This window comes from Saccopteryx bilineata, chromosome 2 (assembly GCF_036850765.1).
Source record: "Saccopteryx bilineata isolate mSacBil1 chromosome 2, mSacBil1_pri_phased_curated, whole genome shotgun sequence".
Lineage (NCBI taxonomy): Eukaryota > Metazoa > Chordata > Mammalia > Chiroptera > Emballonuridae > Saccopteryx > Saccopteryx bilineata.
This window is the reverse complement of record NC_089491.1, coordinates 204461887-204488871: the sequence shown is the minus strand read 5'-3', so window position 1 is coordinate 204488871 and position 26985 is coordinate 204461887. Positions and strand designations below refer to the sequence as shown.

General features: G+C 36.8%; 1 long non-coding RNA gene across 1 annotated transcript in view; it reads right to left on the bottom strand.

The window, feature by feature from the left end:
* The window catches only part of LOC136323114 (uncharacterized), a 64908-nt gene extending 40876 nt beyond the window's left edge, over window positions 1-24032 (bottom strand). Inside the window, exon 1 of the long non-coding RNA XR_010728917.1 lies at window positions 23771-24032. This is a non-coding gene — a long non-coding RNA (uncharacterized lncRNA). The remainder of the gene's footprint in view (window positions 1-23770) is intronic.
* Window positions 24033-26985: the final 2953 nt, after the last annotated feature.

The following is a 26985-nucleotide window of genomic DNA, read 5'->3' as shown; positions in this document are numbered from 1 at the left end:
TTTTCATTTTCTTTCTACAAACCAGCATCTCCACTCATGAAAGAATCACATCATGGCTACCTTGAGAAAAAAATATACATAATTCTAGTCCTATCTCCTACACTTTCTGGACTTCATCTCTATCTTATTCCAATTTTCCTGCAAAAGGAAGAGTCATATTGGCATCGTGTTCATCCTCAAATAGACTGCTATGGGACAGGGCAATGAGGTCACTGGAGCTAAGCCCTTTTAGGCTGTGGGTGAGGTATGGTAGCTCAGAAACAAGCTTGTAATGGTGACTGTTTCCTGGTAAAGGGCTGTTTCCACTATTTACTCAATAACTGTGTTATGGAAATTAACACAACCCTAATATAAAGCTCTCTGAAACTTCTAAAAAGGAAAACTCTTTAGTAATCTTAAACTATGCCATGTAAAAATAATGTCACCTTCTGAAAAAAAGTAATTAATAAGACACCATAAATTAAGGAAGATATAAAGTCTATTATTTTTCCAAAAAAGGTTGATTGATTGATACTTTTTGAAAAGTTATCCAGAATGAAAAGCAAAGGCTACAGCAAAAACAATAATAGGCACAAAGATAAGAGAAAGGTTTGGCTCATTTTAATGATATTTCGTCAACCGTTATTCCTAAATGTTCATATAGAATTAGAAATTACGTGGAAGTCCTGGGTTCGGTTCCCAGCCAGAGCACATAAGAGAGACACCCATCTGCTTCTCCACCCCTCCCCTCGCCTTTCTCTCTCTCTTTCCCTCTCGCAGCTTAGACACCAAAAAAATAGAAACACTAGTAAAATATTTGAGATGAAGACATTTTACACATTGCTGATGGGGATATAAAATGATATAATCACTTTGAAAAACCTGTTGTCTATGAAATATAACCTATGACCCAGTAATTTCATCTCTAGAAAGGCATATATTGGGTTGGGGAATAAGTTCGTAGCATTTTTATATTTTCTTTTATTTTACAATGATTTGTTTGCTGTTTGGCAAAGGGTAAGTATTCATTCGATAAAACTCTTTCTGCTCTACAAAACTGTGTTAATTGTATTTTTGAGTTATTTAATTTTTAATTAGTTTTGAGGCTTAGAAATGGAATACCCAGGAAGCAAAAATCAATATTTTCAACACCTGCTCTTCTTTGCTTTTCATCGAGGTAAAAAAGCTGCTGAAGCAGCCCGGAACATTTGCAACGTGTATGGAGAAGGTGTCATAGGTGAGTCTACAGCACGGAAATGGTTTGCAAAGTTCAAAAATGGCAACTTTGACGTTGATGACATGTGCCGCAATGGAAGGCCTTCTGAATTTGATGAAGAACTGGGAAATGCTTGAAAAGAATGCCACGGTCAACAAGGAGCTCTACATTGCCCAGCTACACTGCGTGAATGAGGCTATTCGACTGAAAAGACCTGATCGACATGGTCAAACCATACTCCTTCACGACAACGCCAGGCCCTATGTTGTACAAGTCATCAAAGCTGCACTCCAAGAGCTCGAATGGGAGGTCCTTAAGCATCCCCCGTATTCTCCTGACCTTGCACCTACTGATTACCATCTTTTCCGCTCCCTGTCAAACCATATGAAGGGTGTTACCTTCGATAACAAAGAGGTCCTTAAAAACTGGCTCAACAACTTCTTTGACACCAGACCAGGCAATTTTTGGCAGAACGGCATCAACAAATTGGTCGAGAGGTGGGAAGAGGTTGTAAACAGCAACGGCGAATATATAATTGATTAACTTATAGATATAATTATTGTTTTTTGTTTAAGTAAAAGTCTTCGGTAAAAACGCTACGAACTTATTCCCCAACCCAATATATGTGAAGCAAGGTTAGCCGGGCGCTGAGGATGGCTCCATGTCCTCCACCTTCAGGCGATGGAATGGCTCCAGTTGCAATGGAGCACACTCCAGATGGGTAGAGCACTGCCCCCTAGTGGGTATGCTGGGTGGATTCCAGTTGGGCACATGTGGGAGTCTATCTCTCTGCCTCCCCACTACTCACTTCAGAAAAATACAAAAAAAAATAGAAATTACGTATAAAAAGATACAAATACTATGGTATCATTATACTTATTATTTCATGAATCTACAGAATTAGATAATATTGTATTCATAAAAGACACTGACTTTAAATGCAGAACAATAATTTTGCCTATACCATTTATAGATTTCAACATGAGAGCAAGTGTAAAAAATAAAAGACAGTATCCAAGAGTATGTGCCCTTCATTCTCTTTGCCAGGAACAGTTTGGTTAATTCTTCTCTAACATCTCAGAATAGGAAACATATTCTAAAATGATTTACAGAAATAATGCATTTTCAGGAGGGATTATATATGCAAGAAATAATCACAGACTAGCAGAGAGAGAATTAGAAAGAGTTTCCTACTAGGTAAGTGATAACCCCCAAATACCTTCCTGCCTATAGAGATTGGAAATGAAATAATGTACATACTTTATTTCTTATCATCTATTTCTCCTTTCTCATTTCTCTCATTTTAACAATTATAAGGTAGCAATTAAAATAAAACAAACTGGGTCAAAAAAGACACCAAAAAAAAATAGGAACACCAGTAAAATATTTGAGATAAAGACATTTTACACATTGCTGATGGGGATATAAAATGATATAATCACTTTGAAAAACCTGTTGTCTATGAAAGCTATATATTCATATAACCTATGACCCAGTAATTTCATCTCTAGAAAGGCATACATATGTGAAGCAACACATCACATGTGCATAGCTTTATTATTAATGGCTCTCTCAACTTTAAACAACACAAATGTTCATTGCTAATAGATACGTCCATTAATGTAAACCTATTAGAAATTCATTGAGAATAAACAAACTATTTCTAAATTCAGAAATCTCACATATATACTTTTAAGCAAAAGAATCCTGACACAAAAGAGTACATATTGTATAATATCTCTATTTTTTTAAGCGAGAGAGAGGGATAGACCGAAAAGAAGGGAGAGAGATGAGAAGCATCAACTCATAGTTGCAGCACATTAGTTGTTCATTGATTGCTTTCTCATATGTGCTTTGACTGGGGAGTCTCCTACCTAGCCAATGACCCCTTGCTCAAGCCAGTAAACTTTGGGCTCAAGCCAGTTACCATGAGGTCATGTTTATGACCCCACACTCAAGCCAGCGACCCCTTGCTCAAGTTGGTGAACCCACACTCAAGTCGGTGACCTCAGGGTTTTAAACCTGGGTCCTCAGCGTCCCAGGTGATGCTTTGTCCACTGTGCCACTGCCTGGTCAGGCTGTATGATCCCTTTGATGTGAAGTTCAAAATAGGCAAAACTCATCAATCATGATGGAAATGGAAATATTGGTTACCTTTAACCAATATTTGTTGGTTCTCCTGGTTTGCACATTTATGAAAATTCATCTAGCTCTACACATAAGATTTGAGAACTATATTATAATTAAGCTTCACTTAAAAAGAAAATTAAGAAAATAATTTAATGAAGGAAAGAAAACTGTATCAGAACTGAAAATGGCCATAAAAGAATGAAAGTGCAGAATCATTATTGCAGAAACCTAATCCATAGGAAAAAAAATCCTTCACAAGAGGGGAACAAAAATGAAGAAGCAAAAATGCCCTGTGAGAAGATATAAATATCCAAGACATATAATGGTGGTGAAATCTATATTTACGCTTTTGAAAAAAAAGAACATAAATGGAACTAAAAAAATAGTCAAATATATAATAAATGAAGTCTTGACAACAGAGAAAATATGAACCTTCAGATTAAAAGCATTCATTGAGTGGTGGGTATAATTGACAAAACACAAAATCTAGACAGTCAGGTAAAATATTACATTTTAAGGAAAATTAAGGATTCTACAAGCTTCTACTCATCAGCATCACTCACCAGATATCTACATTCACCCATATTCTTCCCTGGAAACTTGGCAAAACCAGAAGACACTCACTAAGGACAACAGTTAAGTTGGTGCCAGACTTCCTCATGTACAATATTAGATGCCAGAGATGGAGTAAGAGATAGAAATAATTGACAGAGAATGTTTGATTCCAGAATTCTATTCTCAGCTCAGTTGACATTTACTTAATAAAGCAACAGAAAAATGGGAACATACAGACAGTTAGAAACTATATATCTTCATTTCTTTTTTTCTATGGGGGAAAAACTACCTGAAGAAATCTAAGAATGAATCAAAATATAAATCTAATGATTTTAGAAGTTGATTGAAAAAATATGACCACTTGTTATATGGAATTGCTGGTTTAGCATTTAAAGCAAAAGTCTCTGTACATTAAATCAAATCAACTTGTTTGATATGTATATTGAGAAAAACTTAACAATTCAGTAGTAACAAGTGGTGGGGTCCCTGGGAAAAAGTTGAAAAGAAAATGGATTCCTTACAACTATGTCTACAGCATGCCACTCAAACTTACCTTTAGGTAATTTGATCTTCAAAAGCTAAAGAAATTAGTGGTTATCCCACAGGTGACTTGCAGTGGGAAAAATTTCCTAGGATATCTGCAATTTTATAGCAAGATAGTAACCTCTCTTTAATGAAAAGGACAGTATAACTCTCCAGGCTCAGAGGATCTTTCAGATGTCCTAGTCGGAGAACTCTGAATTACAGAAGATTGGAAGTCAATCATGTTTCCTGCCCTGTGCCTGCCCCTTCACTCTGTTCCCTGTACTGTCTAGTTGTCCAAGGTAAATCTCATTAGATAAGACATATTCTTATATCTTACTTCTACCTCATTATACAATAAATAAATAAATAAATAAATAAATAAATAAATAAATAAATTTGCAGAGGCAACCAAGTATTGAATTCACTTTTTAGAATAATCATGTAAAAATTATTATAATAGACAATGACATTAAAATCACATACTTTATATTATAAAATTTAATGTGAATAAGGTAATTTTAGTTAAATGAACCGGAGCTCAAATCTCAGAGCATATTAACAAAATTTGAGATGTTTGAAGGGGGAGGAGCAGATAAGAGAAAATATAATTGATGAAAATATTTCTGTTTTATATCACAAGTCAAAATTTCAACATAGGTGATATATAATACATTTTTTTTTGTATTTTTCTGAAGCTAGAAACAGGGAGAGACAGTCAGACAGACTCCCGCATGCGCCCGCCCGACCGGGATCCACCTGGCATGCCCACCAGGGGGCGATGCTCTGCCCCTCCGGGGCATCGCTCTGTTGTGACCAGAGCCACTCTAGCACCTGGGGCAGAGGCCAAGGAGCCATCCCCAGCGCCCAGGCCATCTTTGCTCTAATGGAGCTTCGGCTGCGTGAGGGGAAGAGAGAGACAGAGAGGAAGGAGAGGGGGAGGGGTGGAGAAGCAGATGGGCGCTTCTCCTGTGTGCCCTGGCCGGGAATCGAACCCAGGACTTCTGCACACCAGGCCGATGCTCTACCACCGAGCCCACCGGCCAGGGCCTATAACACATTTTTAAAGTAAAAATTTTAATTTGCAATCTTCATTGAAATAGTGAAAGATTGTATTGCATTTAATTCTCTGTACAAATTATATCTTCTTATTTTATGTGTTTATATCAGGCATAGATGCAGGAAGAAATGTGTGAAAGAAAATGACAAGAACAAAGGTGGGCAGAGGGACCTGACTGCCAGAAATCTTTGACCCCACATGAGATAAATATGGCTATGATTCTGTAGGCACTGAGAAACCACTGGCTGGTTGGAATGTTCACTGTCATAATACAAAATTCAGAAGTACCGTATTCCCCATGTATAAGACACACCCCTTTTTTTAAAAATTTGGGGTCTAAAACCTGAGTGCATCTTATACAGTGATTGTAGATCTTTTTCTTTGCATTTCCCATCTTTTTGTGCTTGTTTTTGTGCTCTTTGTTGAAGACAGTGATTTGTGATCAGACACAGATGAGGACAAGCTAATGGATGGGAGTTGTGACAGTGATGAGGAGTTGTATGAATTTTACGATGAATAAAACTTGAGTTCAATAACTTTATGTAATACATTTTTTTTCAAACTTCTGGTCTCAAAATTAAGGTGAATCTTATACATGGGAGCATCTTATACATGGACAAATACGATGGTCCCTGGAGTAAGGATGGAGATAAGAGTTCTAACTGTCAAAGCTGGATTGTATATTGCTGTAAATAGCCAGATGGAAATGTTCTATAAATTAGAACTTAGTACAAAAGTTAGTGATGGAAACTCAGATTTCATGATTATAGCTGATCAAAGATTCCATAAGTAATATTATATTTCCTCATGTATAAGACTCTCCCGTGTATAAAATGCACCTTAATTTTGGGGCCTGAAATTTGAAAAATGTATAACATAAAGTTATTGAACTCAAGTTTTATTCATCATAGAATTCATACAACTCCCTATCACTGTCAAAACTCCTGTCCATTAGTTTGTCCTCAACTGTGTCTGATGATGAATCACTGTCTTCATATATTGCCTCATCCTCAGTTCTATCTATGGCATTTGAAATGCCACACTTCTTAAATAACTTGACAACAACTGTATAAGATGCACCCAGTTTTTAGACCCTAAATGTTTCAAAAAAGGGTGCTTCTTATACATGGGGAAATATGATATGTTGGTTAGAATGGCTGTGTAATCAAAGACATGTCCAAGAACAACAGCCTGAATGACACAAATACAGTGGTCCCTTATCTATCACAGGGGATAGGTTCCAGAACCCTCCGCGATAGGCGAAAATCCATGAATTAGCAACCTTATATTTATTTTATTATTTATATAGATTTTAAGGCTTTATAAACCCTTCCCATACTCTTTTTTTTTTCCGAAGCTGGAAATGGGGAGACAGTCAGACAGACTCCCTCATGCGCCCGACCGGGATCCACCCGGCATGCCCACCAGGGGGTGATGCTTTGCCCCTCTGGGGCGTCACTCTGTTGCATCCAGAGCCATTCTAGCACCTGAGGCAGAGGCCACAGAGCCATCCCCAGCGCCTGGGCCATCTTTGCTCCAATGGAGCCTCACTGCGGGAGGGGGAGAGAGAGACAGAGAGGAAGGAGAGGGGGAGGGGTGGAGAAGCAAATGGGCACCTCTCCTGTGTACCCTGGCCAGGAATCAAACCCGGGACTCCTGCACACCAGGCCGACGCTCTACCACTGAGCCAACTTGCCAGGGCCCCCATACTCTTATAAACCTTTCCCACACTGTTATTAACCTTACCCACAATTATTTTGCTTATTCTACCACAAAAATAATTAAAATAATAAATATATAAAAAAAACCTATATAGTGCAAAATCCCACAATATAGCAAAAAATCTGTGATACAAAATTAGATATATGCAATTTAAAAATCTGTGATACAGTAAGACCACGAAAAGTGAACCGCGAAATGGCAAGGGACGACTGTATTTGGAAGGTGGGCAGAAAAGAGAATCCAATGGAGGGTTCTGAAAAGAAATAGGTAAAAAGAGACACAGGTCAGAGTTACCTTTAGAAAGCAAAGAAAGAGGGGAAAGAAGAAAATAGTAGGCAACACTGTCTGTCAAGTACAGAGAGGTCAGACATGGTGAAGCCTTAACAGAATTCATTGAACTAATTTGCCATGTTTTAATAATGTAAAGGCTTCCAAGATATTATCTTGTTAATTACTCAGGCAGGAATATTTTTATTTCTATTTCTAAGAATAGTAGCTATCATTTAAGCCCCAGTGTTAATCCATTTTGACTAATTATTATACTTCTTTTTCAGCTTTCTGGCAATGTTTATAGTAAATCAGATATTCTGGACACTACATTTTAGTATGTATAAATAGAAACAAAATATACATCTCCCAATATTAGGCATTCACAGAATAGCCAAATATTCATTAAGATCATGCTCTCCTAATTAGAGATGCTTAACCAAATGTCAGCAATGAATCAAAGTTCCAGGACCACTGGGGTAAATCATACCATAAGCTTGCTGCAACTCCTGGAGTGGAATTGACATAGACAGTAAAGTGATCAGTCTTATATTAGGAATTAGACTCAACAAACCCATCAGAATAGGCAGGAAGAGAAGTTGAGCATCTGGTCACCCAGGCCATGCCAGTCTACAGAGTAACAGAAACACCATGAGAAACCAATGAGCCTCAGTGCAAGTTGAAGAAGGAGCCAACATACCTGGTCTATTCCTCAGTCTGTTGCATTTGCAGATTGCTATAAGAATCTCCATTTTACTTTCTGGTAAGTGAATGAATATGTTTCTTGTAACCAAAACTTAAAGATAATCAAACAGGGAAGAGAATTTTCAGCTCAGAAAAGAAATGGCAAACAAATGAACCTCAACAAAATAATAAAAGAAAGCTGTTTAGAGAAGGTACTATTTGAACTAAGCTTTAAATAACTTGGTCTGATTGACAAGTTTGTTTTGCTAATATGTCTGTCTTTCAGATGAAAGTTTGGGAGTCTTGAAATCAGTCCTATGATCTCCAAGGAACAGTATATTATATTTATGAACTCAGTAAGTATTTCCATGTTGATTAAAAAATCTGGAAACGTAAGAAATTGTCACAGAAATTTTTACTTCAGAAGAGCTCTATATAAAAATTAGTTGTTTGGTTATGAAGACAATTTAAGAAACACTGACAATGATGGTTCCCCGTATTTTTTCAGTTCTGGAGTTAATAAACCATTTTCACAGAAGAAATGCCCCAACATTTATTTGAATGTTTTTTAACCAGTATTTTATTCCACTAAAAACAAAAAGAAAAAAAGTTTCACAAAAGCTTTTAAACATGTATTTTATTGATGTTGTATCAGCTATTCCAGATTTTAAAAACAAACAAGTAAAAAAACAAATAAACAAAAACACTTTAGTCTCACTAAGCCAATTTAATTTTTTTAAAATTCCAAATTGCTTGTAAGCTCATATACAACAGTAGAAAGGTTTCAAAGGTAAGCAAAATAACTTCATAAAAAGTAAAACTTATACTGGAAATACTGAAAGTTACTGATCAGTGAGCAATGAGAATATCCAACAAAAAATCAAAATATATCGTTTCATGTTCAAAAAGCAAAATTATTTTATTCCTCATGACCCCTGAGCTAACAACCTCATCCCCAAATATCATGACACAAGGGAGGAGTAGTGTTGGCTTAATTTAGATTTGATTTATTTGCTGTATCATCAGAAACAGATAAACCTGCATAATAAACAACATATGCTGTCCTGAACCAAGCATATGGATTCTGTTATACAAAAAGCAAATGTTCAAAGTAACAGAATTAATATTAATGTGTTTTACAAAATCAAAGTCAGGAGCTACTTTTGGAGGAGCTGAATAATCACAGACCCGACTGTAGGCTAAGCCCCATTTATTTCACATAATAAAAGAAACATGTTGGTCTCCAGTATTGAATATTACTGGTCTAATGACCAAATCTAAGCTTTTTATTCTTCATATAGAAAGTTCCTTGGGGGAAAAAACCCATATTTTATGAAAATTGAAATTAGTCTTTGACCAGAAAATAGAATCATGTAGACAAAAAACAAAACTGTTGCAAAAATCTTCTAACCCATAGTCCCAGTTACTCTGTGTTCTTGTTGCTTTACTTCATTTTGGAATTGAATGCTCAACTTCAAAAATCATAAGAAGCAACAATAAGCCAGGAAACAAATTTTCTGTAAGGACAAGGGACAGGACAATTGTGCCCAATTCTGCACAAACCTTTGCTACTGGAGACACAGTCATGATCACTTAACATGCATGTTAAGCATACAAATGAATGCTTAAAAATTGTTCTGTAGCTACCCTAAGTGACAGCTTTCCTAAAATTTCATATTCTGCTGTCACTTTTGATCTCCGGAATCACATTTACTCAGATATCACCTTCATACTTTTCCATATTTACTGCCCTTCTTCTTGGTTCTGTCTTTCTGTTTCTCATTCTGTCCACTTTGAAAAGAAACAGTTGTCAAGATTTCACTCTCCCCACATATGAAACATGAAAGTTCATTTTACTTTTTATAAAACAACTCATTCTGGACCTGGCTAGTTAGTTCAGTGGTAGAGCTTCTGCCTGGCATGTGGAAGTCCTGGGTTTGATTCCTGGTCAGGGCACACAGGAGAAGGGACCACCTGCTTCTCCACCCTTCCCCCTCTCCTTTCCTTTCTCTCTCTCTTCCCCTCCCACAGCCAAGGCTCCACTGGAGCAAGTTGGCCCCGGCGCTGAGGATGGCTCCATGGACTCTGCCTCAGGTGCTAGAATGGCTCCAGTTGCAATGGAACAATGCCCCAGATGGGCAGAGCATCGCCCCCTAGTGGGCTTGTTGGGTGGATCCTGGTCAAGTGCATACAGGAGTCTGTCTCTTTGCACCCCCCCCACTCCCACTCCTGCTTCTCAAGAAAAATACAAAAACAACAACAATTCATTCCTATAATGGGTGACAGCCAGCCTGCTTAGAACCATTAATTAGAACCATAATATGTCTCTAAAATAGAAATACATTTGTCTATTTAATATCAATGTGTACTCATAGCTTTAACATATCAGTATTAAGTGCCTTGGAGTTCTGTCATTTTATCTGACATAGAAGTTTTAACCATACAAACAAATACCCTATCTCAGTAATTCAAAGTTCTGTGTCTCTGACCTCATGTAAGCAAAGAGTGGAAAAGAAGCAGACTGAGAAAATAGTAAGTCTAAGTTTATTTACAAAAGAAAAAAATAAGAGGCCATTAGCTTAAACCAGGGGTCCCCAAACTATGGCTTGCGGGTCACATGTGGCCCCCTGAGGCCATTTATCCGGCCCCGCTGCACTTCCGGAAAGGGTACCTCTTTCATTGGTGGTCAGTGAGAGGAGCATAGTTCCCATTGAAACACTGGTCAGTTTGTTGATTTAAATTTACTTGTTCTTTATTTTAAATATTGTATTTGTTCCCATTTTGTTTTTTTACTTTAAAATAAGATATGTGCAGTGTGCATAAGGATTTATTCATAGTTTTTTTATAGTCTGGCCCTCCAGTGGTCTGAGGGACAGTGAACTGCCCCTGTATAAAAAGTATGGGGACCCCTGGCTTAAACTATGCTAGTTTTAATTATTCTATAACACTGAATGACTTAAAAAAGTGGTTTGTTCAAGAGTTTAAAAACCTAAAATACTGTTTGCTGCTGAGGTCCTATATTAAAATCTAATTATGGATGATGCTATTTATTTCTTAAAATAATCCATTTTCTGAAATATAAAAAATATATGCTTTTCACAAAAAATTATTTACAGGAATAAAGAAAAGTATGGGGGAAAATGATAACCTGTGATCATTACCAACTATAAGCACTGTTAATTTTTTGGTGTATACAATTTCGTCATATATGTGTGTGCACATGCATGTGTAGGTCTGTTAAAGAACGAGGGTCATAAAGTTGTGTAGTCAGCTTTTTATACCTATTAACAAATATATCAAGGAACTCTTTCATCATTAATAAGTGCATTTTTACATTACTTTCCACGACTATACACTATTCTAATATATTCCAGTTTCAGAATTTCAATTTTTAGTTATTTTACTTGGCAATTATGGTGTTTCCTATTTTCCCTATTAAAGACAATGTTGTGATATTGACAGATGAAAATACATCTTCAGAGAGTAATGGCGGGGTGGGAAGCAATACCAATAAATCTCCCCCAAAACTCAACAAGATCTTCAAGCAGAAACAGAAAAACCTATCCTTGGAGCCTCCAGATGTTTTGCAATACACCCAAAGTTATGATCGAGCGAAAAATTAGCTAAATATATAACCAAACCCCGAAGGAAATAGGGAGTAAGAAATGCTCTGCCTTCCTCACTAACCTAAACAGGGCGGCTTTCACTGGAAACTGAGAATATAGAAACTAAGGCAGGCAAAGGGGGTGAATAGATCCAGGCCACGGCACAAACAGCCGAACCAGGCTGTGGCATGGAGATCCAAGCCGAGGAAATGCTGTTCCTGTGACAACCCGGGCAATACAGCTAACACTCGCACCAAACCCATACAAAGAAAAGACAAGCGGGGCAGCCATTTTACCCGATCTCCTGGTCGGCGTGCGCAGATAGTGGGTGAGAGATTCCTTCCAAAGCCCCAGGGGTGTGCGCCCATGTTGTACCACAGAGAGGCAGAGTCAGAGGCCTTTGTGTGGGCCGAAAGCCTCCGGGCCACCCCAGCGCCCTGGGAGAACTGCACACCGGGAGGGAGCAGGAACTAATTCCAACGCTGGAACTTTTTCGTATGGGTGGGGGTTTCACGCAGAGGGTGAGGCCCTCTGATATCCTTGCTGGTCTGATATCCTGGTCTGCGCATGCAGATAGTGAGCGAGAGATTCCTCCGAGTGCCTCGGCAGTGCCTGCCCGTGTTATCCCCACAGAGAGGCAGAGTCAGTCAGAGGCCTTTGTGTGGGCCTAAAGTGGAATCTCAGGCCGCCCCAGTGCCTTAAAAAAGCCGCACACGGGGAAGAAACCAGAGCCAATTCCAACACTGAAACTTTTCAGTGCAGGCGGGGGGTTTCACTCAGAGGGCGAGACTTTCGGTCTGACATCCTGGTCTGCGCGCGCAGATAGTGAAGGAGAGTTTCCTCCAAACGCCCCGGGAGTGGGTGCCCGCCCGTGTTACCGGACAGAGTGGCAGAGCCAGAGGTCTTTGAGTGGGCGGAAACCCCGCCTGATTATGCTAGCAGCTCTGACTGACTGAGCCTTACCCAGAGCCCTGTGCTGAGTGGGAATAGAGTGGGGAGTGGCCAGCTCTTTGAGCCTCTTCCTATCCAGGCAGAGGCAGCAGCAACCCCATAGCTGGATTATCAGGCTACTAATTGAGGAAGGAAAGACTAGGAGAGAGGCTCCAGGAACACGGACTCTCTCACTGTCGGAGCCTATAAATGCTAATGAGCCTCGACTGCCAACGTGATTAAAGCACAATACATGACATTGCCATAAAGACTTATCAACTGCAAACCTCTATCTGAGCATGCCAAAGGGGTAGAACCCGGGGTACAGAGTCACCGATCAGGAAGAGGGAGAGAAAAGAAAAAGCAAGAAGATAACCTCTCAAAATCAAGAATAATCCACAGACTTTATAACCTATCCCATTTTATTATATTTGTTCGTTTGTTTCTCTTATCTTCATCCTTGATTTTTTTTTTCCTCCTTCAATTTGGTCGTTTAACTCTCTACTGGTCTTGCTCTCTCCTCTCCATGAACTACACTACACATAAGTGTTACATTTCCCATTATCTTTTCTTTCCTCTTTCTTTCTCTCTATGAGGGTTGCACTCCAATACCCTTAACTCTCTCTCTCTCTCTCTCCTCTTTTTTCTTTTTTCTTCTTTTAGTGGTTCCCTCTTTTTTTTCTCTCTCTCTCTTTCTTTTCTCCCTCTATATTAGTTTCTTCCTTTCTCCTTTATGTCTCCTCTCATTCAAACCTAAATAACGAACAAATTATCTTATCTGGGACTCAAACTTATGTTTGTGGAATTTTGGGGGGGTTTTACTTCACCTTTTTAACTCACTAGCAGTGCTCCCATCCCTGGCTCTCCATTTTATCAAGCTCTTGTTCCCCTAAATACAATAGTAATTTTTTAATTTGTCCCCCCATTTTCCTGTTTCCCTCTTATTCCTCTCATCAAACTCATAGTCAACCAAAACCTAAATGCAAATCATTTTATTCTTGATGCAAATTTTTTTATTATTTGCTTTTTGTGGGTCCATAGCACACTTTTTTATTTTTTTAAATTAATTAATTATTTTTTTTTTTTGTTGCCCCTTTATTACTTTTCCCCAATTCAAGCCCTCCATTACAGGCATTGTTTGTTCTATTAAATACATTATAATTCACAGTTCACCATAAAATTTTCTCAAGAAAGAGGGGAGAGGAGAGGAGAGAAAAAAAGGAGGGGGGGAATAATTTCCTTTTTAAAAAAAAAAATTTTTAAATTTTTATATTATTGTATTTTTCTTTATTTCATTACTAATTTAAAAAAATAACTTTTTTCGATTTTTTATTTTTTTAACTTTTTATTCTTTATTAAATCTCATTAATACTATCACAAACCACCCTCAGATGCCATTAAGGAAGAGAAAATCGAATATCATGGATACAAAAGAAAGAGAGGTAACACAGCTAGATGAGGAAAAATCTATGGAAAAAAATTAATATATTAAAAACCTTGGAGCTAAATGACAGAGAATTCAAGATAGAAATCCTAAAAATACTCAGAGATATACAAGAAAACACAAAAAGGCAATTTAGGGGGCTCAGAAAACAACTCAATGAACACAAAGAATATATGTCCAAGGAAATTGAAACTATAAAAACAAATCAAACAGAGATGAAAAACTCAATTCACGAGCTGAAAAACGAGGTAACAAGCTTAGCTAATAGAACAGGCCAGATAGACGAGAGAATTAGTGAAATAGAAGACAAGCAACTTGAGGCACAACAGAGAGAAGAAGAAAGAGACTCAAAAATTTAAAAAAATGAGATAGCCCTACAAGAATGATCTGACTCCATCAGAAAGAATAACATAAGAATAATAGGTATATCAGAGGGAGAAGAGAGAGAAAATGGAATGGAGAACATACTCAAACAAATAAAAGATGAGAACTTCCCAAGCCTGTGGAAAGAACTAAAGCCTCAAATTCATGAAGCAAATAGAACTCTGACTTTTCTTAACCTCAACAAACCTACTCCAAGGCACATAATAATGAATTGACACAAACCAATGGCAAAGAAAAAATTCTCAAGCAGCCAGGGAAAAGAAGAATACAACATATAAAGGAAGGCCCATTAGGTTATCATCAGATTTCTCAGCAGAAACTCTACAAGCTAGAAGAGAGTGGACCCCAATATTTAAAGTCCTGAAAGGGAGGAACTTTCAGCCACGAATACTATACCCATCAAAGCTATCCTTCAAATATGAAGGAGAAATAAAAACATTCACAGATACAGAAAAGATGAGGGAATTTATCGTCAGAAAACCCCCACTCCAGGAATTACTAAAGGGGGTTCTCCAATCAGATACAAAGAAAAAAAAAATAAAGCCACAAGTAAGAGCTCCAAGAAGAACACAATAAAACCAAATTTAAACTGTGACAACAACAAAAAGAAAGGGGGGAGAGGATAGAGATTAACAGTAGCAAAGGACGATGGAGTGCAAAAGTACTCACAAAATAGTGCGTTACAATAAACAGGGTAGGAACCCTTTTCATTACTTAAAGGTAACCACCATTGAAAAAACCATCACAGAAGCACATGAGATAAAAAGATAGCAACAGAGGAAAGATGTATGGAATACAACCAAATAAAAAAATAGGTAGCAAAATGAAAGAGAAGGATCAAACAAAACACAAAACTAACAGAAAGCAAGATATAAAATGGCAATAGGGAACTCACAAGTGTCAATAATTACACTAAATGTAAATGGATTAAACTCACCAATAAAAAGACACAGAGTAGCAGAATGGATTAAAAAACAAAATCCAATGGTATGCTGCCTACAGGAAACTCATCTAAGTAACAAGGATAAAAATAAATTCAAAGTGAAAGACTGGAAAACAATACTCCAAGCAAATAACATCCCAAAAAAAGCAGGCGTAGCAATACTCATATCTGATAATGTTGACTACAAGACAGCAAAATACTCAGAGACAAAAATGGCCATTTCATAATGGCTAAGGGGACGCTGAATCAAGAAGACATAACAATTCTTAATATATATGCACCAAAGAAAGGAGCACCAAAATATATAAGACAGCTACTTATTGACCTTAAAACAAAAACTGACAAAAATACAATCATACTTGGAGACCTCAATACACCGCTGATGGCTCTAGATTGATCATCCAAACAGAGAATCAACAAAGATATAGTGGCCTTAAACAAAACACTAGAGCACCTGGATATGATAGACATCTACAGGACATTTCATCCCAAAGTGACTGAGTATACATTTTTCTCCAGTGTACATGGATCATTCTCAAGAATTGACCATATGTTGGGCCACAAAAACAACATCAGCAAATTCAGAAAAATCAAAGCTGTACCAAGCATATTTTCTGATCATAAAGCCTTGAAACTAGAATTCAACAGCAAAAAGGAGGAAAAAAAATCCCACAAAAATGTGGAAACTAAACAACATACTTTTAAAAAATGAATGGGTCAAAGAAGAAATAAGTGCAGAGATCAAAAGATATATACAGACTAATGAAAATGACAATATGACATATCAGAATCTATGGGATGCAGCAAAAGCAGTGATAAGAGGGAAGTTCATATCACTTCAGGCATATATGAACAAACAAGAGAGAGCCCAAGTGAACCACTTAACTTCACACCTTAAGGAACTAGAAAAAGAAGAACAAAGAAAACCCAAAACCAACCAAAGAAAGAAAATAATAAAAATCAGAGCAAAAATAAATGAAATAGAGAACAGTAAATCTATAGAAAAAATTAATAGAACAAAGAGCTGGTTCTTTGAAAAGATCAACAAAATTGACCAACCTTTGGCAAGACTTACCAAGGAAAAAAGAGAAAGAACTCATATAAACAAAATCCAAAATGAAAGAGGAGAAATCACCACGGACACCATAGATATACAAAGAAATATTGTAGAATACTATGAAAAACTTTATGCTACTAAATTCAACAATCTAGAAGAAATGGGTAAATTCCTAGAACAATACAACCTTCCTAGACTGAGTCAAGAAGAAGCAGAAAGCCTAAACAGACCTATTAGTAGAGAAGAAATAGAAAAAACCATTAAAAACCTCCCCAAAAATAAAAGTCCAGGCCCTCACGGCTATAACAGCGAATTTTATCAAACATTCAAAGAAGACTTGGTTCCTATGCTACTGAAAGTCTTCCAAAAAATTGAAGAAGCAATACTTCCAAACACATTTTATGAGGCCAACATAACCGTCATACCAAAACCAGGCAAGAATGGCACAAAAAAAGAAAACTACAGACCAATATTTCTAATGAATACAGATGCTAAAATACTAAACAAAATACTAGCAAATCAAATACAACAACATATTAAAAAAATAATACATCATGATCAAGTGGGATTCATCCCAAAATCTCAAGGATGGTTCAACATACATAAAACGGTTAACGTAATACACCATATCAACACAACAAAGAACAAAAACCACATAATCTTATCAATAGACGCAGAAAAGGCTTTCAATAAAATACAACACAATTTTATGTTTAAGACTCTCAACAAAATGGATATAGAAGGAAAATATCTCAACATGATAAAGGCCATATATGATAAACCATCAGCTAACATCATATTAAATGGCAGTAAACTGATGGCTTTTCTCCTTAAATCAGGAACAAGTCAGAGTTGTCCACTCTCTCCACTCTTATTTAATGTGGTACTAGAGGTTCTAGCCAGAGCAATCAGACAAGACAAAGAAATAAAATGCATCCATATCGAAAAAGAAGAAGTAAAGGTATCACTTTTTGCAGATGATATGATCCTATACATCAAAAACCCCAAAGAATCCACAAAAAGACTACTAGAAAAAATAAGCCAATACAGTAAGGTCGCAGGATACAAAATTAACATACAGAAGTCAATAGCCTTTCTATATGCCAACAATGAAACAACTGAGAACGAACTCAAAAGAATAATCCCCTTCACGATTGCAACAAAAAAAATAAAATACTTAGGAATAAACATAACAAAGAATGTAAAGGACTTATATAATAAAAACTATAAACCATTGTTAAGAGAAATCGAGAAAGATATGAGATGGAAGAATATTCCTTGTTCTTGGTTAGGAAGAATAAATATAATCAAGATGGCCATATTACCCAAAGCAATATACAAATTTAATGCAATTCCCATCAAAATTCCAATGACATTTTTTAAAGAAATAGAGCAAAAAATCACCAGATTTATATGGAACTATAAAAAACCCCGAATAGTCAAAGCAATCCTAAAGAAAAAGAATGAAGCTGGGGGCATTACAATACCTGACTTCAAACTCTATTATAGGGCCACGACAATCAAAACAGCATGGTATTGGCAGAAAAGTAGACACTCAGACCAATGGAAAAGAATAGAAAGTTCAGAAATAAAACCACATATATATAGTCAAATAATTTTTATAAAGGGGCCAAGAACATACAATGGAGAAAAGAAAGCCTCTTCAATAAATGGTGCTGGGAAAACTGGAAAGCCACATGCAAAAGAATGAAACTGGAATACAGTTTGTCCCCTGTACTAAAATTAACTCAAAATGGATCAAAATCTAAACATAAGATCTGAGACAATAAAGTACATAGAAGAAGACATAGGTACTAAACTCATGGACCTGGGTTTTAAGGAGCATTTTATGAATGTGACTCCAATGGCAAGAGAAGTGAAGACAAAAATTAATGAATGGGACTACATTAGAGTAAGAAGTTTTTGCTCAGCAAGAGAAACTGATAACAAAATAAACAGACAGCCAACTAAATGGGAAATGATATTTTCAAACAACAGCTCAGATAAGGCCTAATATCCAAAATATACAAAGAACTCATAAAACTCAACAACAAACAAACAAACAATCCAATAAAAAAATGGGAAGAGGACATGAACAAACACTTCTCCCAGGAAGAAATACAAATGGCCAACAGATATATGAAAAGATGCTCATCTTCTTTAGTTATTAGAGAAATGCAAATCAAAACTGTAATGAGATACCGCCTCACACCTGTTAGATTAGCATTCTTATCAAGACAGGTAATAGCAAATTTTGGAGAGGCTGTGGAGAAAAAGGAACCCTCATACACTGTTGGTGGGAATGTAAAGTAGTACAACCATTATGGAAGAAAGTATGGTGGTTCCTCAAAAAACTGAAAACAGAACTACCTTATGACCCAGCAGTCCCTCTACTGGATATATACCCCCAAAACTCAGAAAGATTGATACGTAAAGACACATGCAGCCCCATGTTCATGGCAGCATTGTTCACAGTGGCCAGGACATGGAAACAATAAAAAAGCCCATCAATAGATGACTGGATAAAGAAGATGTGGCACATATACACTATGGAATACTACTCAGCCATAAGAAATGATGACATTGAATCATTTACAGCAAAATGGTGCGATCTTGATAACATTATAGGAAGCGAAATAAGTAAATCAGAAAAAAGCAGGAACTGCATTATTCCATAAGTAGGTGGGACATAAAAGTGAAACTAAGAGACATTGATAAGAGTGTGGTGGTTATGGGGGGAGGGCGGAAAGGTAGAGGGAAAGGGGGAGGGGGAGGGGCACAAAGAAAACTAGATAGAAGGTGACAGAGGACAATCTGACCTTGGGTGATGGGTATGTAACATAATTGAAAGACAAGATAACCTGGACTTGTTGATCTTTGAATATATGTATCCTGATTTATGGATGTCGCCCCATTAAAAAAATAAAATTATTAAAAAAAAAGAAAATACATTTTCATACACAAACCTCATTATTTCCTTAAGACACATTTTTAGAAGTGAAATTTCTGAATTAAATAGCAAGCAAATATAAAAATCTGAAAAATGTCCAACTGCTTTCCAACCTACACTAGATGGCTGTACATCCATACCCAGTCTCCCACTCTTTTTTCACTGAGGCAACAACATCCAATGCATGTTTCTTATGTACTGGGTTGTGTATATACTAAGGGCAAGAGAAGGGGACACTGAAGGACTATTAACTTGGTTCCAGACAACTCTTTCCAGAGCTCATAGTTCAGTAACAGGATATGCTTATAATTTAAGTGCAGTGTTAGAAATGACAGACTTTTAGCCATATGTTCATAGTTGATTAAGAAGGATAAATAATATTCATTAAGTACATGTTAGTGCTTCTAGATGTGCATGCTTATTTTTTTACTACCAACATCATAAGAGATACATCTTATTTTTATTCTGCAGGAAAAAATCTAAGACCCAGAGAATTTAAGTAACATTTTCTGATTTGACTGCTCTAGTTTCAACTCCATATCCTTCTAGCAGTGGAACCTGGGAAAAGTGAACTTCACTAAGATTCAGTTTCTTCATCTGTAACATGAGGATAAAACATACTACAGAATTACAGCAAGGACTGGATTAAACAAGAATTACTGTAAAGTGCTCAGCATAATGCTTCATACATAGTAAGTGCTCAATAGATGTTATTGCCCTAACACCACCGCCTCTACTACTATCCTTACCACAAAAGAGAAAGAACACTTTTTGCTCATAATACATTTCATAATTACAAAATTGTCTTTAATGTTTACCTTAAATCTCTTCATGCCCTTCAATGACCTTTGGCAACAAAAACTTCTCTTCCTTAAGTTAATTGAAATGCCGCTAATGTTTCTTCCCACTTATTATTTAATAATTCTTTAGTTATTTCTATGAAAACTCTCTTAAAGATGTGCCATAGTCCTGCACTTGGTTTTGAGCATCTAAGCTATTAAAATTTTAGTTACTATAGTAATCTAAAATACATTTTACAATACGTTCTAGCAGAACAAGCAGTTAGATCCCATCACTATCAAAGGGCAGAAAGAACAGACTGCAGGGGAGCCAAGGAAGTTCAAGTATAGAGTTCTGAGGTAAGAAAACATTTTGAAGTAACTTCAATTTTAGCATTTCTCATTTCTGTAAATTCATCAATATTCATAAGGAACATATTCTGAGCCTCTCAATTAACCTATTAAACCAGATTTTTTTTCATTAATTCTCCCAGAAATTGTGTATAGTCCAAGGCAAAGCTGGCATTTGGTTCTTTTGCTTTAATTTTGATCGTGTTCCCAAATAAAAATAAATATTCTGCTTTTGCTTATTTTGGTTAAACAGAAAGATTTGGTTGAGAGGGAAAGAGAGAAAGTTTCAATTTGTATGTATGCTTGCAAAATTCAGATTAATTAGTTTACATGTTCTATTAGAGTTTGGAACATGGATAAAATAGCTATCAAAGTGAAACTATTTCAAATACACAGTTTTCTCTCTCTTTAAAATAAAGAGACATTTTTCATTAAGCACTTAAGATGCAGAGAAATTACATCTGTCTAAACCAGCTCAAGTAAACAGTAGTGATAAATCTAGAAAAGGTTAAACGCAATAATTTGAAAATTTACTACAATAGGAATCTACTGCCTTAATTCTTAACTGGTTGCCACTTTCCTCAAGTTAGCTCCATGCAGTGCTTCCTTTTTTTCAGTTGAATTTTACTGGGGTGACACTAGTTAACAAAATTATACAGGTTTCAGTGCTCAATTCTACAACACATCCCTGTATACCATATTGTGTGTTCACCCCCAACCAAGTTAAAGGAGGTAGAGGAAGGTGTAGTACATTATATATATATATATATATATATATATATATATATATATATATATATATATATACACGCTCACTAGTTGTCCTTATTGTTTTAACTTCAAGATTTAAGGTAAAACCTTTAAAGTGAACTATTTGTCCTAAATTCAAATATAATCTTGTTTTGTTTTCAGTGACATGAAGACTGTGGCTCACTAAGCTTTATTTATTATTATAGCAAAGAATGTCATTCACTTCATCTCAACAAAGAATTATCCTTATAGCAAAATTATTACATTGATAGTTTGTGGGATGCCATAAAAAGGAAAGAAACATTCTGCTTCACTAGGAAATATCTACAAATGATTTGTAATGACTGTAATTCATGAATTAAAAATGGTATTGTTTAGATTTGTTACTATAATCATTATTAGCATAAATATTGGGTTTTTAAAGCTACTTGTAAATTCAGATTGCAAAGTAGCAATACAAACCTACTCTTAAATATAAATGATCATTTTCTTTTTCCCACTGAAGTACACTTTAGAAAGCCTCTCTGATCAGAAGAGAACCAAATTATCCAATTGTCATAAACACTCTTTTCCTAGAAATGAAACATCAACCTTGCAAGTGCAGTATCAATGTATTCACTATTGTATGGAGCTTGAAGACCAGAGAGGTGTAGCTCAATGAAGAAAAAATAAAGATTTATTTTCTCTAAGTAGCATATAGTCCTTCATTGACTTCAAAGTCAGACCCATTGCCAGTGTTCTAAGACATAAAATACAGTACTCATGTTAAGTGGATTTTCTAGTGAGTGACTTACTTCCACCTGTCTTACATTGTGGGCTAGGTAGTATATAAGATCTGAGTCTTCTTGAGAAAGAGATGAAAAATAGACTTCTTTCAAAAAAAGAGCTGAGTTCAAACAAGACGACAAGAGTCAACATTAGCAAATTATACTAAAAAGCTTGGGGAATATTCATTATTCAGGCAATTTTATGTGCAAATTTTAATTTGCAAATATGGAAATTTGATAGTTATCTATATACAGCATAGAAATGACCATGCATATGAAGGAAAATGATATGTGTGTATGTTTCTTAAGAAACACATTAGAGTTCAGTTTTATCTGTTGAATTTGTTTTACTTTGTTCCTGTAGAACTGTTTTAGTTTCCCAAGTTCTCCTTCAGTGAATATTGTCCAACTTTAGCATTCTTTGTTACCTTTCCTATGAAACTACATTCTTCATTAAAGTCTGTGTCAGTAAGTAAGCATAAAAAGAAATATTCTGGTGTAGTCATATGGTGGATAGAGATTCTTGACTCATCATTATACATTAGACCTGCACATAATTTATATTGATGTTAATTGCAGATTTGTATTCTTTGAACCTTTTTTATAATATAGTTTTTTGTTTTTCAGTTACAGATGACATATAATATTAGTTTCAGATGTACAACATAGTGGTAAGACATTTATATAACTTACGAATGATCACCTTGATAAGCCTTTGAACCTTTTTAATAAATGAACGCTTTATTTTCCTAATGTAAACATTGTTGTTTGTTTGAATTCTTTAAAAAATATTTAACAAGTTACTCTGGTGTCTTCAGGTAAAAATAAATTAACTTTAAAAATGAGATTAGCCTAATTAAATCATGTTCCATGTAACTTTTTACTTATCCATAATTATAGACAAAAATCAATATCTTGTACTAAAAAGAAAATGCATACAGCATTAATCAATTTTGGGGGGGTTATTTAAAATACTAAAAATGCCATGTTTTGAATCAGATTACTTACTTTTCATTATTTGAGAATAATAGTTTTGGGCATAAAATACAGGTTTAGAAAATCAAAATTTGCTAAACAGAAACTCAAGCTTTCTCCTGGCTTGAATCTATATTAAATAGTCTTTAGTCTGATCAGCTTTCATCTTCTCATTTAAGTGGTCTACACCAATATTTACTGGACAAAATCCCAAGTGAGTTTTCCAAATAGAAACTCTTTGTTAAAAATTGATTTAGGGAAAAGAATTAATCATGGTGAAGACTAGCAATCCTTATCACCTATTCACTAACTATTCAGTTCTTTTTCTTTTTCCTACACCTAAAACATACTCAGCAACTCACATGGAGACAGCCTGAAGCCCACCTAGTGCCCAGTCTCAGGTCCAGTGAGCCTAGGTGAAGATCAAGCCCAAGCAGGGTCTACCAGTATCTATACTGAGTCCATATAAATGCAGCTTCTCTTGGTCTGGAGACCAGTGAATTTAAAAGCCAAATTGCATGCCCCTAAACACACACACACACACACACACACACACACACACACACACTCTACATAAAGATGTGAAGGGGCCAGGAAAATTGAAATACACTCACTTTTAGAAAGGAAACCCATGTGACAGAATTGGCAGCCCAGGTAAATTCTCAAGTCCTGTTGAGCGCACACAGTGAAGGCTCCGTACCTGTGTGTGGCTTCAGTCCTCAGTCTCCACCCTAATCAGGTTCTTTTCTCCCATTCCCTTCTTTGTCTGTATCTGAAAATCAGTCTCCTCAGACTGCACAGCCTCTTGGGGTCCCTCGTTCACACAGGGCTGTGCGTACAAAGGCCATTTTCAGCCTGGTTCAGTCAAAGGCCCTTCAGTTCAGGCTTGTGGTTTCCTTGGCAGTACATTTCTCTCAAACCTTAAGAGGCTTCTTCTCTGTTCATTTCCAGTCAATTCCACATGCTAGTAACCACACCCATACTCTCAAATACCTAGCTTTCAAGTCTCCAGGAGCTCCTTGCTTTCGCAAGCCGGTGCCTTTCTACTTCAATTTGATGTTGGCAACCTGAAGCTTATTTTCAATAAGAGGTGGGAAACCTCCCTTTGAAAACTTTCCCCGCCTCAAGTACTGTAATCACCTGGAAGGTTTTGTTGAATGTTTGTTAACTTAATGTCTCTGTACAATTCTTTTGTTTGCAGTTTGGGGCTAGAGACAACATGCTTTTTTTGGTAGAAATCCACATTACTAGGTCCGCTTTATTTTCTCTCATTTCTGCCTTTGATCCAGCTAATGCTTGCCAGAATCCATCTTTATTTTTGTAATAACTTGCAAAGCCCAGCCAACAGCCATTACATACACTGCTGCACTTCTGTGTTCTTCCTCTTACCCAGGAGCTAACAGTTACCTGGACACAAGCTTTGTCTTCCATGTTCTGACATGCAACAATTGGATACAATGTTTTACTACTACATGGAATGCATTTTCTTCTTTGTTTCCTCCACGATCATTTTTCTTGTACATATCAAGTCTTTTATTTTAGTAGAGTTCTCATATAGAAAACAAATTTCTGTCGACCTGCGGTGGTGCAGTATATAGAGCATCGACCTGGAATGCTGAGGTTGCTGGTTCAAACCCCAGGTTTGCCCAGTTAAAGCACATACCAGAAGCTTCTGCGAGTTGATGCTTTCTGCCCCTCCTTCTCTCCTGCCTTTCTCTCTCTATCTCTCATCCTCTCACTTTTCTCTAAAATCAATAAATAAAATATTTTTTTTAAAAAATACCTAATTTCTGTGTTAGTGAGGAGAGATGAGGTTATACTGTAGTAACAAATTAACTGCAGAACCTAAATGACTTAGCATAATGCAGGTTAATTTCTAGTTTATGTGAAATGTACAAGTTACAAAGAGAACTCTTCTTCTGTAGTCATTCAGGACACCAGGGCTATTGGTGGTTCTTCTCTCTTAAACCCTGTCTTCTCAACCAGTGGCTTCCAAGGTTGCTAGGTCCAGAGGAACTTACAATCACACTTAGATGTTTCAGACTTGGAAGTGACACATGCATTTCTTCTCATAGCCGTAGTCTACATGACCCTATCCTCAGGCAAGGGAGATTGGGAATTACTTACACATGCCCAAGAATGAGAGGTAACCTGAGTATTGTGAGGACTACTCATTCTTATCTCTCTGTGTTTTTAGTGTTAAGATAAACATGGAAAAAGAGATAAGCCACAGTAACAATTCTTGATCACCATGATGGAGAAACATTGTCAAAGTATTGGATCATAACCTAAGTATGATTGAGAAGCAGGAATTTTATTTATTTCTTCAATTATAAAAATACCAAGTGACTATTAAGGTATAAAAGATAGCTGAATAACAATCTAATTGGCTTTTAATTAAAAAAAAAACTTCCTAAAAACTGATACAACATGGAAAAGACATAATTGAACAAAAGAAAAATCACTAGCAGGAAATAGAAGTGGGCAGAAAAATGGAAAAAGGAAATGAGTAAAAAGGAAAAATGAAAGAGTAAAAACATATAAAAACCTTCAGGAAAAATCTAAAGTGTTATAAAGATAAGGTATTGTAAAGCCAGTAGCCAGGGCTACCATCGTGGCCATTCACATGCAGGTTCTCATTGGATTTGGACAGATGGTAAAGAAACAACGGAGCCAAAAACTGGTGAGCCATCATCTTTAATCCTAGCTTGCACCCGGCAGGCAAGTAAAAACACACACTGGGCTCCAAAACCCACTCATTCAGTGCTCACAAAGCTACTGACTTATCCGAGTTTCCTAGAATCAAAGGTTTGTAGCTCATTGGATTTATTCACCTCTTTTCCCCATCTCCTTCCTTCTCCCTGCACAAACTGCACAAACTGGCTTCTTCTCTCTCAACACTCCACCATCTTGGCTGCTTCTCCTGGCCTCCTCCACGTGGCCTTTCTCTGCTCTCCTCTCTGCTCTCTCCCCTCTAATGTTAATCTCAGGAACCAAGAGAGAGCAAGGTCTCATTCTGCCCCACTTTATAGTACAGAAATCAAAACCTTTAATCTAAATACAAAATAAGAAAGTCTCTAATACAAAGTCACTTATCTAAGGCATAATTGGATTGTACCACCCCACATCAAAAAGGGTGGGAAAGGCTTAGTCCTAAAACCAAGCCCCAGGCTACAAGGATCCTGTCTGCCCACAGCCTGACCCAACACACATTAACATCACCTGGGCAACAGGCTTCCACGTGGGCAGCGCCATCTTTAACAAAGTGAGCATAATATATTTTATCTGCCCAACAAATGCTTTACATGAACTCCTAATCTTTCTTTATTAAAAATCATACCTGTTGGGCAGATAACATATATTTTGCTCACTTTGTTAAAGATGGCGCTGCCCACGTGGAAGCCTGTTGCCCAGGTGATAATGTTAATTGCCCTTCTTGCTTGGGATGCGTGTGATTATATTCATGTGTGTTGGGGGAGGGCTTTTGCACCAAAAGGTTTTAAAAGGAAGAGAGATCACGTTGTTTCAGGGAAGAGTGATTACGTTCCAGGAAGAGCCCATGGAGGGAGAGCAGAGAAAGGCCAGGTGGAGGAGAGGAGAAGCAGCCAAGATGGTGGAGTACCGAAGGAGAAGCCAGTTTGTACAGAGTTTGTGCAGAAAGGAGATGGGGAACAGAGGTGAATAAGGCTGGTGAGCTAGAAACCTTTGATTCTAGGAAACTCGGACAAGTCAGTGGCTTTGGGAGCCCTGAATGGAAAGGGAAGTGTTTTCCCACTGAGTGTATTTCTTGCCCGCCGGGTGAGAGCTAAGATTAAAGCTAATGGCCCACCAGTTCTTGGCTCCATTGTTTCATTACCATGTTTCCGAATCAAATGTGAACCTGCATGGGCCAGGCGGCTATAATGGTGGCCGTGG